The sequence below is a fragment of the Triticum urartu genome, chromosome 7A (genome assembly GCF_056163025.1).
Source record: "Triticum urartu cultivar PI428250 chromosome 7A, HENAU_Tu73, whole genome shotgun sequence".
Taxonomy (NCBI): Eukaryota; Viridiplantae; Streptophyta; class Magnoliopsida; order Poales; family Poaceae; genus Triticum; species Triticum urartu.
Window position 1 is genome coordinate 102,846,152 of NC_141879.1, and position 15,217 is coordinate 102,861,368.

General features: G+C 51.0%; 1 pseudogene; it reads left to right on the top strand.

Annotated features, from left to right (window-relative positions):
* The window catches only part of LOC147958287 (uncharacterized), a 45,339-nt pseudogene extending 31,429 nt beyond the window's left edge, over positions 1 to 13,910 (top strand).
* Positions 13,911 to 15,217: the final 1,307 nt, after the last annotated feature.

Below are 15,217 nucleotides of genomic sequence, written 5' to 3' on the forward strand. Positions count from 1 at the left end.
TCCTCCTCCAAGTCCTTCATAGAAGATTTTTAAACACCAAGAGTAGTGTCCGGTTCTGCAAAATAAGCTTCCACATATTGCCATAGAGAGAATAATATTAACACAAATCAAATCTGCTGACGTATTCCGCAGTGCGCTATCACACTACGGCCAAGTCCTTTACTCAAATCGTTTTTACTTTCCCACCTCAGCATGTTTTGCGAGGCGGTTTCCTTGGCACGTCTTGTCAAAGCAGAGATCGTGTGCCCTTTTTACGGGATTCTCATCAATACGGACGTGGGTAACCCTAACCGAGCCATTTACCACGGCGCTTGGGAGGCAAGCGAGTTTTATTAGGCAGGTGGGGACGCACAACCGCATCCGCCCATATAAGGGCATAAGGATCCACCTTTTTACCTACGCCTTCTTCCTCCTTTGCCTATCCATCTCCTGCGCACTCGAGCTCCAACGCCCAAGCCCGCACTTCCCACCTCGACCTTCTCCAGCAATGTCCAGAGCGGGAGGCAAATGGAAGGTCTCCTCCGTCACGGAGGGCGACGTAAAAAAGCTAAGGAAGGCCGGATACTTGTCCAAAGACATTGCGCACCGGCTTCCCGAGGAGGGGCAGCTTCTCCCGGCCCCAAGGCCCCATGAGAGGGTAGTATTCCTTCCCCACTTCCTCCGCGGACTGGGTTTTCCACTTCACCCATTCGTCCGGGGGCTCATGTTCTACTATGGCCTAGATTTTCACGATCTGGCCCCGAACTTCATCCTCAACATCTCGGCATTTATCGTCGTGTGCGAGGCTTTCCTCCGCGTCCGCCCCCATTTCGGCCTCTGGCTCAAGACCTTCAACGTCAAGCCCAAGGTGGTGCACTGCAACCAGGCGGAGTGCGGAGGCGCCATGGCGGGCAAGATTGCCAACGTCCTGTGGTTCGAGGGCTCCTTTGTAGAGACCCTAAAGGGGTGGCAAGCCTGGTGGTTCTACGTCACCGAGCCATGCGATCCGAAATGGATCGCAGCCCCCGAGTTCCGATCCGGATCCCCCACGCGGCTCATGTCCTGGAAAGAGACGGGCCTATCATGGGGTAACGAGAAAGAGGTGACCGGACTGAAGACATGCATCCAGTCCCTGGTAAACAAGTCGATCAGGCTTGTAAATGTAGTCCAGGTCATGCTCGTTCGCCGAATCCTCCCGTGTCAACAACGAGACTTTACTTTGTGGGAGTTCGACCCGGCACGGCACCGAACCCTTAACAGGCTCTTCGACACGACGTATGAAGATGTCTGGAAGGCACTAATCAAAGGTGCCGTGGCTACCGCATCCGCTTCCGAGGACCGCGGATACAGCTCGCAGCGTCACGCTAGCGAGGTAAGCTATTTTCACCTTTTACAGGATGTTCAGCTTTTTTCATAGTTTAACTCTATGCGGGATCTAAACTCCCTTACCTTTGACAGGCTTGGCGGGCGGTATCCGGACCGATTAACTATCCGGCTCCGCTGCCCGAAGACCCAGCCCCAGCTCTACTAGTGAAGCTGCTGGCTCCGGCGCCTTATGTGGTGCCGGAAAAGAAGGCCAAGAAGAAGAAGACCACGGGGACTCGAAGGAGTACCCGCAACATGGTGTTGTCGGACTCGTCATCCGATGAGTCCGAGACGCCCTCCTCCCGTGAAAACGAGGAGGAGGAAGAAGAAAACTCTCCCCTCCCAGCGGAGGGAGGAAAGAAAAGGAAGGCCGCCCCAAGGGGGAAGGCTGAAGGGTCCAAGAAGAGGAAAACCCCTCCACCGGACTACGTCCCCGACGTCGACGAGGAAGAAGAGGAGTGGCCGGACAGGGCCAGGCGTCCGGCGGAATCGTAAGTGTTCGGATACCAGAGTAACTCATGATATTCCTTTTGTTGCACAGCTTTCCCTAATGTCGAATATAATCATGCAGCCCGCCCCGGGCCGAACTCAACGAGTCGTCGAGCGGCTCCCTAGATTCATCGGACGTGAACTCCGTTCCGCCCGCTGTCTCCCCCCGCACCGCGGACGACGCCGAAGTGGCGTCGCAACAAGCTTCGGGGCAAGAGGAGATGGTCCTGGAGGAGCCGCAAGGCGACCTCCCGGACTCCAGGAGTAAAGGGGACAAGACCCCCCAGGGCTCCAAGTCCGACTTTGAGCCGGACACCGTGCCGGAATCTTCAACGATTCCGGACCGCGTCAGGCGAACTCCTTCCAAGAGGAGCAAGCCATCTGAGCCGGCAGCCTCCGTCCAACCGAAGGTGCCGGACAATCTGCTGGAGGTGCTTGAAGGCGCCTCCATCAAGGAGCAGCACCGTACAATTATGAGTACGGTGATCCAGAAGGTTTAGTCCGCCAAGAGCGGACTGAGTGAAGCTTGCGCTAGCCTCCTAATAGGCTTCGAGGTAAGTAAAAAATATGTAAAAATATTACCGCATAGACAGTAGCCCCTGATGCTCTTTTTGGCGTTCGGAAAGAAAATCCGAATAGAGGATCTATTAAATTTCGCAGGAGTCTAACAATAAAGAGTCAATATGCGTATGCAGGCTTCACTGCTATCCACCGCCGCACTGACTGCGGAGGTGGGTGTCCTGAAACAGGACCTCGGGCGGACCGAGCAAGAGCTCGGCCTTGCCAAGCGGCAGCTCGAGGAGAAAGAAGGTAAGAAATACCTTACTGAAAAGGGTGCCTATAGAGAGGCGTGATTGCAAAAAATAACAGGATTGTACTGCTTATTGTAGGGGCCACGACTGAGGTGGCGACCCTCAAGCAGGCGCTATCTGAGGCCGAAAAGAAAATGGCCGTGGAGCGCACCGAGCGAGAGAAACTTGGGGCTCAGGTCGGCGAGGTGCAGCAAGAGCTTCAGGCTCTCATGAAAAAACATGAGAGTTTGGAGCTTGAGTCAAAGACCCAAGCGTCCGAGCTCGCGACGGCCCTTGAGACTGCCAAGTCTGCCAAGGCCGAAGCCCAAAAGGCCCTCCAAGAGTTGGAGGAGGTGAAAAAGATAGCAGCGGGTAAGGAATTCTTTATGCAAAGCAGAAATATAAAAGTAAACTACTTGTTACTTACCCGAATCCGGAGCTCTCCAGGGGCATTCGCAGATCTACCCCGCAGCGTATCCGACGCCGCTGCATTCTACCGAGCTGAAGAGGGCAGCTCGACGGAGAAGGTGTTCTGGTCTCAGTATGCTGAGGCCGGACACCCTGTGCCCTTGAGCGACCAGCTAAAACAGCTGGTCGAGCTCCACAAGGCGGCCAAACAGGCCATGAAGGGCTTCATAGTTCGGCTGTGGCCCGGAGAGGCCCTGCCTGGGAGCTACTTCGGGCTGGTGCGGCGGCTGGTGGAGGCATGTCCAAGGCTCGAGGTCATCAAGCGTTCCGTCTGCATCGAAGGTGCCCGTAGGGCCCTTGCCCGTGCAAAGGTGCACTGGGGTAAGCTGGACGGTGAGAAGCTTGTTAGGGACGGGCCGCCGCCGGGGAAGGAGCATCGCAAGCCCGAGAACTACTATAAGGATGTTCTTGCGGGTGCCCGCCTTGTAGCGGATGAGTGTACCAAGGATGTAATTTTTGAATGAACTCGCTCGTGTTTATCCTGTGCGCTGAAAACTTGTTCATATGCGCTAAGCAATGCTTATTGAATTTAAAATATTATTTTCTATGTGGACGTTTATCAAAAATTGAGAGATGGCCAGTCGTCGGCTTCTGCCCCCATGCCACTAGTGCTGGGGTGTTCCGTGATAAACCTAAGCGCTCTTTTTCCCATGGTTGGGTCCTTCGAGGGAGGCGCTCAGCATGATGAACCAGGCAATCAGACTATAATGCTTGAACACTCTCACTTAGCCATAGAACTTTATAATTTTAAATTTCGGCAAAGCCCCTAGTTCGGAAGACCGAGTTCGGGGCGCTATCCACGCCTTGGCTGGGGTTATCCAACTCCTCGCTCGAAGCGGCATAAGTCTTTAGGGACTCGAAAAACCTCTCGAACAGCAACCAGTCTCTCGCCTCATCATGACAGTCAGTTTTAGCTTTCTCTACTGAGGTGCTTAACCCAGCTCAACCGGGGCACAATCGCAGTGGTTCTCCTAGTGCTACATTAGCCGATATAGCGGAACGTAAGGCACCAAAACATAGGAGCCAGGCAAACCCAACTATTGACCCAAATCATGATTCGGAGCCGATGCATATAGTGCTATAAGTTCGGGGTGCCCCACTTGTGAAAGTGTACGGACTTCTCACACCATATTAAAGGGTACTGAAGCCCCTGGCGTACTTGCCGTACCACAGTGTACGGGTGCAACATGTCATTAATGAACATATATAAAAAAAGAGTAATGCAGAAAATAGACAAAAGCTATGCATTGTTTATAGAGAGGATATTTATCAAAGCCGAACGATACAAGTAGTGCGATAAGCAAAAAGATATTGGACTATTTAGTATGTCCTGACCAGGGGCAGGCCGCGGAACTGTATTTAAAACAGGTATACCGCTCATAATAGAGACCACCTGGGAGTTCCATAATGCGGCATGGCTTGTCTGCCTCCCTAGATCTTGCATCGTTTGTGCGGCAGTTGAATTGCCGAGCAGGTCGTCCGAAGTATGGAGTCCTGAAAGTAAGAAAAAAATTAAAAAAAAGAATCCGGCAGCCCCTAGTACGTTTTAAGCCGTATTTTGGGCGTGCCGTTATTGTGCCCCTTCCCCTGTGCCCATGGTATTTCAAGGGCGTAGTTATGTACGCGAGGTACTGGTTTCGCTATGTCGCGAAAGCTGGGGTTGGGGTCGCATTGCTACGCTTGCTCAGAGTGTACCAGGCGGTCCTGTTGTGGGATACTCCGGGCGCGCTTGGCAGTGTTTGGCTTTTCAATGGCCGGACTGGAGAATTGCCTGAGAAGGCTACTTTGTACCTCCGCTGCGAGAGCCGCCGTATAGTCCTCCGTACGGAGGGAGCGTTCGGTGTTTCCGTTGACCGTAATTACTCCTCGAGGGCCTGGCATTTTGAGCTTGAGATATGCATAGTGCGGCACCGCATTGAACTTTGCGAATGCGGTTCGTCCGAGCAGGGCGTGATAGCCACTGCGAAACGGGACTATATCGAATATTAACTCTTCGCTTCGGAAATTGTCCGGGGATCCGAAGACCACGTCAAGTGTTACTAAGCCTGTACAGTTGGCTTCTACACCTGGTATAACGCCTTTAAAGTCGTTCTTGTGGGCTTAATCCTTGAGGGATCTATGCCCATTTTCCGCACTGTATCCTAATAAAGCAGGTTCAGGCTACTGCCGCCGTCCATGAGGACTCTTGTGAGATGAAATCCGTCGATGATTGGGTCGAGAACCAATGCGGCAAAGCCGCCATGACGGATGCTAGTGGGATGGTCCCTTCGATCAAAAGTGATCGGGCAGGAGGACCATGGGTTGAACTTTGGGGCGACTGGCTCTATCGCGTATACGTCCCGTAGCGCACGCTTCCGCTCCCGCTTGGGAATGTGGGTGGCGTATATCATGTTCACTGTCCGCACTTGTGGGGGAAAGCCCTTCTGTCCATTGTTGTTCGGTGGCTTGGGCTCCTCGTCGTCGCTGTTCAGCCCCTTGTTTCTGTTTTCGTCCCTTAACTTGCCTGCCTCCCTGAACACCCAACAATCCCTGTTAGTGTGATTGGCTGGCCTTTCAGGGGTGCCATGTATCTGGCACAAGCGATCGAGTATTCAGTCCAAACTGGACGGGCCCTGAGTATTCTTTTTGAATGGCTTTTTCCGCTGACCGGATTTATAGCCTTTGAATCCGGCATTGACTGTCGTGTCTTCATTGCTGTCGCTGTTAACGTGGCGTTTTTGCTTATTCCGATGTGTCCTGCCACTTTTGTCCTTGGTATCCGAATTACCAGGGTTCTTTGATAAGTTGTTACTGCGAGCTAGCCAGCTGTCTTCTCCCGCGCAAAAGCGGGTCATGAGTGTCGTGAGGGCTGCCATGGATTTCGGCTTTTCCTGTCCCAGGTGCCGGGCAAGCCACTCGTCGCGGATGTTATGCTTGAAGGCTACTAGGGCCTCTGCGTCCGGACAGTCGACTATCTGGTTTTTCTTTGTTAGGAACCGTGTCCAGAATTGTCTGGCCGATTCTTCTGGCTGCTGAATTATGTGGCTTAAGTCGTCGGCATCCGGCGGTCGCACGTAAGTGCCCTGGAAGTTGTCAAGGAATGCGGCTTCCAGGTCTTCCCAAGAATCGATTGAGTCTGCTGGCAAGCTGTTAAGCCAATGTCGGGCCGGTCCTTTAAGTTTGAGCGGGAGGTATTTGATGGCGTGTAGATCATCGCCGCGTGCCATGTGGATGTGAAGGAGATAATCCTCGATCCATACCGCCGGGTCTGTTGTGCCATCGTATGATTCGATGTTTACGGGTTTGAAACCCTCTAGGATTTTATGATCCATTACTTCATTCGTGAGGCATAGCGGGTGTGCGGCGCCTCTGTACTGGGCTATATCACGACGCAGCTCGGAAGAGCTATGTCTGCTGTGTTCGGCCCGGCCGGATTCGTTGTATCCGGCGTGAAGATCATTATCACATGTCTTAGGGCGCCTACGCGATCCGTAGATCGATCTTGTTTGTCTTGCCTTATCCTCCAGTATGTCTCGCAGGTCGGGCGCATTTTCTCGTACCTTAGCTGAGCGGCGTTGGGGCATGGCTTGGGTGGAGGGCCGAGAGGCCTCTCTGTCGCGGCCGCGAGGTGGCCGGTCTGCCATGTCATGCGCTGGTGATGTAGGTGCTTCCTCCTCTGATTGGGGTAGCGGCCTGCGCTTCGGGTAACTCTTGGAGGGGCGTTCGAGTTCATACTCTTCGGCCGCAAGGACTTCAGTCCATCTTTCGGCTAGCAAATCTTGGGCAGCTCTAAGCTGTTGCTGCTTTTTCTTGAGGCTGCTTGCCGTGGCTAAAAGCCTGCGTTTAAAACGCTCTTGTTCGGCGGGGTCTGATGGTATGACGAATTCGTCGTCGTCGAGGTTTGCCTCGTCTTCAGAGGGAGGCGTACAGTTATCATCCTCGACCGCTAGGTCTGCTGCTCTCTTATGAGGGCTGGCTTCTCCATCTTCCTGTGCCGAATCTTGCTGAGGTGGGTGTTCTTCGGCGCTATCCGGGGTAGTATTATCTCCCGTGCCAGAATCACCGTTTTTGCTTTGGCGGGATTTAGAGCGGCGCCGCTGACGCCGGCGCTTTGGCTGTTTCTTGGGGGCGTCATCCCCCACTGTTCCATCGCCATCTCCATCTTTTGGAGTATCCACCATATATATGTCATATGACGAGGTGGCCTTACAGCGCCCTACAGGTGCTGGTTCCTGTTCATCTCCTACATCGTCGTCCATGCCGTCGATGTCTTCGGAGCTGAAGTCAAGCATGTCGGTTAGATCATCGACAGTGGCTACAAAGTGGGTGGTGGGTGGGCTTTGAATTTCTTCATCGTCCGTATCCCAACCTTGCAGACCGTAGTTCGGCCAGGGCTCTCCTGATAAAGAGAGAGACTTAAGAGAATTCAGGATGTCACCAAAGGGCGAGTGCTGAAAGATGTCCGCGGCGGTGAACTCCGTTATCGGCGCCCAATCGGATTTGATCGGCAGGGGCGCGGGGGGCTCGGAGTTCGGAGAGGAATCTGGCTCCTCGGAGTCACGGGCCATGCGGAGTGCGGGGCTGGAGTTCGGCTCGATCGCTTCTGAGATCGCAGCCCCTGAGGTAGCGTCCAACCGCTAATCCTCGATCGGCGCAGTAGGCTCCGAATCAATGGTCGGAACCGATGCGTGTGCGGCCTCCAAGGCGCTGCTCGGCGGCAAAGCTATATCATGCCCATCGAGACAGTGCGGCGTGCCTGGCTATGGCTCGAATCCATCGAAGATCAAGTCCCCGCGGACGTCAGCCGTGTAGTTTAGGCTTCCAAACCTGACCTGATGGCCAGGGGCGTAGCTTTTGATCTGCTAAAGGTGGCCAAACAAATTGACCCGCAGTGCAAAGCCGCCGAAGACGAAGATCTGTCCGGGGAGAAAAGTCTCACCCTGGACTGCATCGTTGTTGATGATCAAAGGAGCCATCGGGCCTAAAGGCGACGACACAGAGGAACTCTCAATGAAAGCACCAATGTCGGTGTCGAAACCGGCGGATCTCGGGTAGGGGGTCCCGAACTATGCGTCTAGGCCGGATGGTAACAGGAGACAGGGAACACTTTGTTTTACCCAGGTTCGGGCCCTCTCGATGGAGGTAATACCCTACTCCTGCTTGATTAATATTGATGATATGGGTAGTACAAGAGTAGATCTACCACGAGATCAAGGAGGCTAAACCCTAGAAGCTAGCCTATGGTATGATTGTTGTGTATGGAGTTGATTGCCTACGGACTACAACCCTCCGGTTTATATAGACACCAGATAGGGTTAGGGTTACACAGAGTCGGTTACAATGGTAGGAGATCTTGAATATCCGCATCGCCAAGCTTGCCTTCCACGCCAAGGAAAGTCCCATCCGGACACGGGACGAAGTCTTTAATCTTGTATCTTCATAGTCCAGGAATCCGGCTGAGGGTATAGTCCGGCTACCCGAACACCCCCTAATCCAGGACTCCCTCACCCCCCACGATCCACGTAAAGTTACTGCGCACAGTAACTTCATGGGAATCCCAACCGTCCACCGGGCCGCAGTGGATCCGCTCGGGCGCCGAGGCACGGTAGTGGCGGGCCCCGCCTACGGGTCTGTCCCGTCGCGCGCGTGGGCTGGGAGGACGGCCTAGCCACGTGCCCTTGTGTGGCAGGCCAAGAACGGGCGGCGGCCTGGAAGCTTAGCTAGCACACCACTTAAAAACCCGCCGCGACGTTCGAACTACTGAGCAAGTCGGAATTGAGTGAGTCCGAGTTGGCCGAGTCAGACTCCTTCCAGTCAGCCCGGCAGAAGTCAATCAAGACCATGTGTTGAGCACCCGGAAAGAGAAACTGCTGAGGCTTCTTGGCCGATCGTCCGTGGCGCCTCACCAGCTTCGGGGACTACTGTCAGAGAAGCTGGCCTTGGGGAGTCGGCCGGCGACTCCAACAAACCGTGACCTCGTCGAGGGGGACGAGGCAGGGGCGTGGCTACAATAAAGCCCACTCCCCGCCCCTTACCAAGGGCAGGCATGGCTACGGCACGCCGTACTGGGGAAGATCTCCCTGCGGTGTGGCACTGTTGCCCGGCCGGCCCTGACATCAGCACCACCGTACCTGGTCCTGCGCCCACGACGGCTTGTCTATACGACCTGACATCAGAACCGCCAGTCGGACCCGTCGGGAGTTGGCCCGGGGGAGTCGGCCGAGCCCTCCCCCGGGGCCCACGCGCCATTAATCAAGAAGAGATGGGGAGTGGCCACAGTGATCGCCCACCAGGCGGTGGGGCTGTTGCCACGACCCCATGACCAAGCTCGCGTCATCAGGAGCACGGCTACAGTAGTCAGCAGCCGGCAGGACCCGCCCGCGGCGGACGCGGCCTGTCGGCTCCGTACCAGACCAGTCGGCGGGGGCCACCAGTCGGCGGGCCCCAGCGGTCGGCGGAGAAGTCGGAGATCGGAGGCACTGACGGCTGGGCCCGCGCCCAGTCGAATTACCATTGTACCCCTGGGGGGTAGGCCTATATAAACCCCCCGGGGCACCCATGCAAAGGGTTGGATCCCAGTAGTTCTATACCATACCAGATAGAAGGAGAGAGCTAGCCTCGCCCTCTCCTACCACCAGACACAGCTCAAGGTGCAACCGTGTAAAACACTTGACCATAGTGATCATGCGGAGACCCCGCAGAGCAGCACTAGGGGTATTATCTCCCCGGAGAGCCCCGAAGCTGGGTAAGATTCACCGGCATGCATGTCTTTGCCTCATCCCGTTTCCAGGCACCGGCGATGTTCTACTCGCCCCCACCATGATAAGCCATTCGTTGGCATATGTCGCACCAAACCCCCGACAATCTTCCACCAAATAAACCAACTAGCATCAGCTACAAGGAGTAATCAACACTACTAGCAACCCATAGGTACCAATCTGAGTCTTTGGGACAAAGATTGGATACAAGAGATGAACTAGGGTTTGAGATGAGATGGTGCTGGTGAAGATGTTCATGGAGATTTACCCCTCCCGATGAGAGGATCATTGGTGATGACGATGGCGATGATTTCCCCCTCCCGGAGGGAAGTTTCCCCGGCAGAACAGCTCCGCCGGAGCCCTAGATTGGTTCCGCCAAGGTTCCGCCTCGTGGCGGCGGAGTTTCGTCCTGAAAGCTTCCTCATGATTTTTCCTTGACGAAAGACTCCATATAGCCAAAGATGGGCATCAGAGGGCCACCAGGGGGCCCACAAGGCAGGTGGGCGCGCCCCCCACCCTCGTGGACGGTGGGTGGCCCCCCTCTAGTACTTCTTTTGCCCAATATTTTTTATATATTCTGAAACGTGCTCCCGTGAAGTTTCAAGACTTTTGGAGTTGTGCAGAATAGGTCTCTAATATTTGCTCCTTTTCCAGCCCAGAATTCCAGCTTCCGGCATTCCCCCTCTTCATGTAAACCTTGTAAAATAAAAGAGAATAGGCATAAGTATTGTGACATAATGTGTAATAACAGCCCATAATGCAATAAATATCGATATAAAAACATGATGCAAAATGGACGTATCAATCATCTTGGTGGCATAACATTAAATCAACCAAGGTTTCATGTTTTTCTGATCATTTTTTTAATTTTTTGGAATTAAAATGCCATGTCACTCCATGCATATGTATGCATGTGTCCATGTCGTGAGACCAATATATTTGAAAATTCCTTCTAATTTACTGCACACGGAATTAACTTGCACACAAGTACACAAATATGATTTTTCAAACCGCTTTGGTTAGGCATTGCATGTAGATGTAGTTCAGATTTGAATTACTGTCACTAAATGGCTAAAAAATCACTTAAATTTTTTAAAAGGTCAAATGACCCCTAGAATTTTTAAAAATTTCACATTACAGTTGTAGTAGTGCACATTAGACGTAGAAAAAATTTGAAGGCCATAAGAGGAGGCTTTCTCCCGTTCGTCATCAAACATGCATTGTTCCCTCTCGGAACCACGAGCCTTCTAATGAGTTGCTCCGGTTTGTGAGGGGTGTGTGTCCAAACTTTCGTCAAACATGCCAATTGTTTTATCACATCATCTTGCTGGCATGACATTATATCAACCAAGGTTTCATGTGTTTCTGATATTTTTTAAATTTTTTGGAATTAAAATGACATGTCACTCCATGCATACATATGCATGTGTCCATGTCGTGAGACAAATATGCTTGAAAATTCCTTATAATTTACTGCACATGGAATTAACTCGCACACAAGTAGACAAATATGATTTTTCAAACCATTATGTTTAGGCGTTGCATGTAGATGTAGTTCAAATTTGAATTAAATGGCTAGAAAATCACTTAAATGTCTTTAAAATGTCAAAGGACCCCTTGCATTTTCCAAAATTTCACATTATAGTTGTAGTAGTGCATGTTAAACATAGAAAAAATTGAAGGTCGTAAGAGGAAGCTATCTCCCGTTCGTCATCAAACATGCATTGTTCCCTCTCGGAACCACGAACCTTCTAGTGAGTTGCTCCGGTTTGTGAGGGGTGTGTGTCCAAACTTTCGTCAAACAGGCCAATTTTTTTACCACATCATCTTGGTGGCATGACATTAAATCAAGCAAGGTTTCATATTTTTCTGATCATTTTTAAATTTTTTGGAATTAAAATGCCATGCTACTCTATGCGTGTGTGCCCATGTCTTGAGACCAATATGTTTGAAAATTCCTTCTAATTTACTGCACATGGAATTAACTCGCACACAAGTACACAAAAATATGATTTTTCAAACCGTTATGGTTAGGTGTTGCATGTAGATGTAGTTAAAATTTGAATTACGGTCATTAAATGGTTAGAAAATCACTTAAATGTCTTTAAAAGGTCAAATGACCCCTGAAATTTTCAAAAATTTCACATGACAGTTGTATTAGTGCACGTTAGACGTAGAAAAAAATTGAAGGCCGTAAGAGGAAGCTATCTCCCGTTCACCATCAAACATGCATTGTTCCCTCTCGGAACCACGAACCTTCTAGTGAGTTGCTCCGGTTTCTGAGGGATGAGTGTCCAAACTTTCGTCAAACAGGCCAATTTTTTTACCACATCATCTTGGTGGCATGACATTAAATCAATCAAGGTTTCATGTTTTTCTGATCATTTTTTAAAAAATTTGGAATTAAAATGCCAGGTCACTCCATGCATACGTATGCATGTGTCCATGTCATGAGACCAATATGTTTGAAAATTCCTTCTAATCTACTGCACATGGAATTAACTTGCACACAAGTACACAGATATGATTTTTCAAACCGTTTTGGTTAGGTTTTGCATGTAGATGTAGTTCAAATTTGAATTACGGCCATTAAATGGCTAGAAAATCACTTAATTTTTTAAAAAGGTCAAATGACACTTAGAATTTTCAAAAATTGCACATTACAGTTGTAGTAGTGCTTGTTAGACGAAGAAAAAAATTGAAGGCCGTAAGAGGAAGCTATCCCCCATTCGTCATCAAACATGCATTGTTCCCTCTCGGAACCACGAGCCTTCTAGTGAGTTGCTCCGGTTTGTGAGGGGTGTGTGTCCAAACTTTCGTCAAACATGCCAATTTTTTTCCACATCATCTTGGTGGCATGACATTACATCAACCAAGATTTTTTGGAATTAAAATGCCATGCTACTCCATGCATGTGTGCCCATGCCTTGAGACCAATATGTTTGAAAATTCCTTCCAATTTACTGCACATGGAATTAAATCGCACATAAGTACACAAAATATGAGTTTTCAAACCGTTATGGTTAGCTGTTGCGTGTATATGTAGTTCAAATTTCAATTACGGTCATTAAATGGCTAGAAAATCACTTAAATGTCTTAAAAGGTCAAATGACCCCTGAAATTTTCCAAAATTTGACATGAAAGTTGTATTAGTACTATAAAATTTCTCGTACATTTAAAACACCATCTGTTGCCACTATACTCCAAATTCGTCTTTCACAGCTAATAAAAAATATCTACAACATCACACACAGTTGTTTTCGAGGAACCGTTTGCGATGAAAATATCTGGGTCTATTTAAGTCTCCCTCCTTAAGCTTCGCCGGCTCGTCTGGTCCAATGCTGGCAACCCGCAAATCCACGAATCCAGACCCCCATTCCTGTACCCCCTTCTTGCAAAGAAGACGCCATGGAAACGCTTCGTGAAGGCCCGTACGATGCCCCCCCCCCCGAGCACCACCGCCTGCGCCGAGAGCGCGGCCGCCTACGCTGAGAGTGCCGCCGCATCCGCATTGAGCGCGGCCGCTTCCACCGAGAAGGCGTCTGCGGCAGCCGATAGGGCAGCTGCAGCAGCCGAGACGGCTACAGCTGCTACTGCGACGACGGCTGCAAACACCAAGAGCGCTCGAGCTGCTGTCCATGCCGCTAATGTCGCCCTGGCCCGGGTCGAGGCTATTCACGCCAAGATCAAGGATGCACGTGCCAAGATATTCCAGGCCACCTCAGACTCCGGCATGCAACCCATGTCTGAAAAGGCGATGGTGGCCATGGAGCACCTGCTTCCTCATGAGGTCGCCGAGCGGGAGATGGAGATGCAGGAGGCGGCGGAGATCGAGGAGCGCCGGGAGGAGGTGTTGCGCGTGGCCGAAGTCAAGGTAGAGAAGAGTCTGTCCGTTGAGGAATCGGCGGTGGAGTACCAACGCGAGCTCTGGTGCAGCCACTACTATGAGTACTACAACCTTGAGGGCGGCGCCGAGGACGAGGACGCGGTCGACTTCAGCAGGGGGGACGCGGAGTCCACCAACGGCGGCATGTCGCCAGGACAAGTCATCGACGTCTCATCTCACACCGGTGATGCATAGGTCGGCGCGTAGGCGGATTTGTTAAAATTATGCGTACTCAGGCTTTGTTTTTAATGCTGGTCTTTTGTTTAGCAATGTTTAGGTCAACTTGCTCTGTTTAGTTACTAAAATTGCTCGATTCAGTAAGTGCGGTTTGTCTGCTATACGCTCTTTTGTGTGCCCAAATTAGCAAGCGATGTTAAATTATGCAATGACGTACCCAGGGAAATTTTCACCAAAATTTGAATTATCAAACTCATCCCATGCGCGTAAAGCAGAAGAATCGTTTGTGATGCACACAGTCATTCAAAGTGAATGGTCTGGTGGCACCGCGCGCAAAGTTTCCCTCCACAATTCCAAAATTTTGGCCTATTGCCAAAATATCTACCCCCGCCCCCCTTCCCCCCTTCCCCACCCCGTTTTCTCCCCGACCACAAGTCACATTTCCCCTGTTTCCTCCTTCCTTCCTTCCTTCCTTGCTAAGCTATAGCCGCCTCCTCGCTCTCTCCGTCTCACATCCTACCGCCGGGGTCGCCATGGCCTTCTTCAAAGATATCTCCAGCGGTTCCTCCTCCGGCGACTACTCCTTCACCACCAGGGTATGCCTTTTTTCTCTCTCTCTCGGGCTATGACTTGGAATGAAGGATTTTTACCCGGTGGTCGATTTGAGTCATTTCTTCCTCTTGTAGCTCCCTAAGACCATCAGTGGCAACGAATGGAGTGGGGTGGCTGAAGATCTATCTGCTCGTTATCACCATCAATCTCCATGCGTGAAGATAGTTGCATTTGATTCTGTGGACAGTGGGAGGAAGTTTCTGGCATGTGCAGAGAAGGTTAGACCCTCTTTCATCATTACAAATCATTTGTTAGATGTGATTCAGACACCTTCACAGTCCCAACCCATTCATACCATACTTTCAACCAAACGCATCCTAACACAGTGTCACAGTTTGTACCTAGTATCTTAAATTGTTCCCATCTCATCAACGGTGCCATTAGAAAATTATTTGGCACCGCTTCAGAAGTTTGTGCAGCCAACTTTGGTCCACACATCCGAGCAGCCAAGCAGTAAAATAATAAATCTTTATGGCACGAAGGAATTGGGCATCGGAGCAACTACGTGCTCCGGAGTCCGGGTCCTTCATTTTTTTTCCACTGCATCGGCTCGCTAGTGCAGGGCACCAGTGCGAGATGTAGCAATAGTTGTCTTTACCCCAGTTTTGGCATACATAGTGGACGGCCTTAGTGCTATTAGTTCTATGTTACTAAATTTGTGCATGTATACACTGTTAATATCAATTTGGTGTCATCCAAACATTGTCGCTATG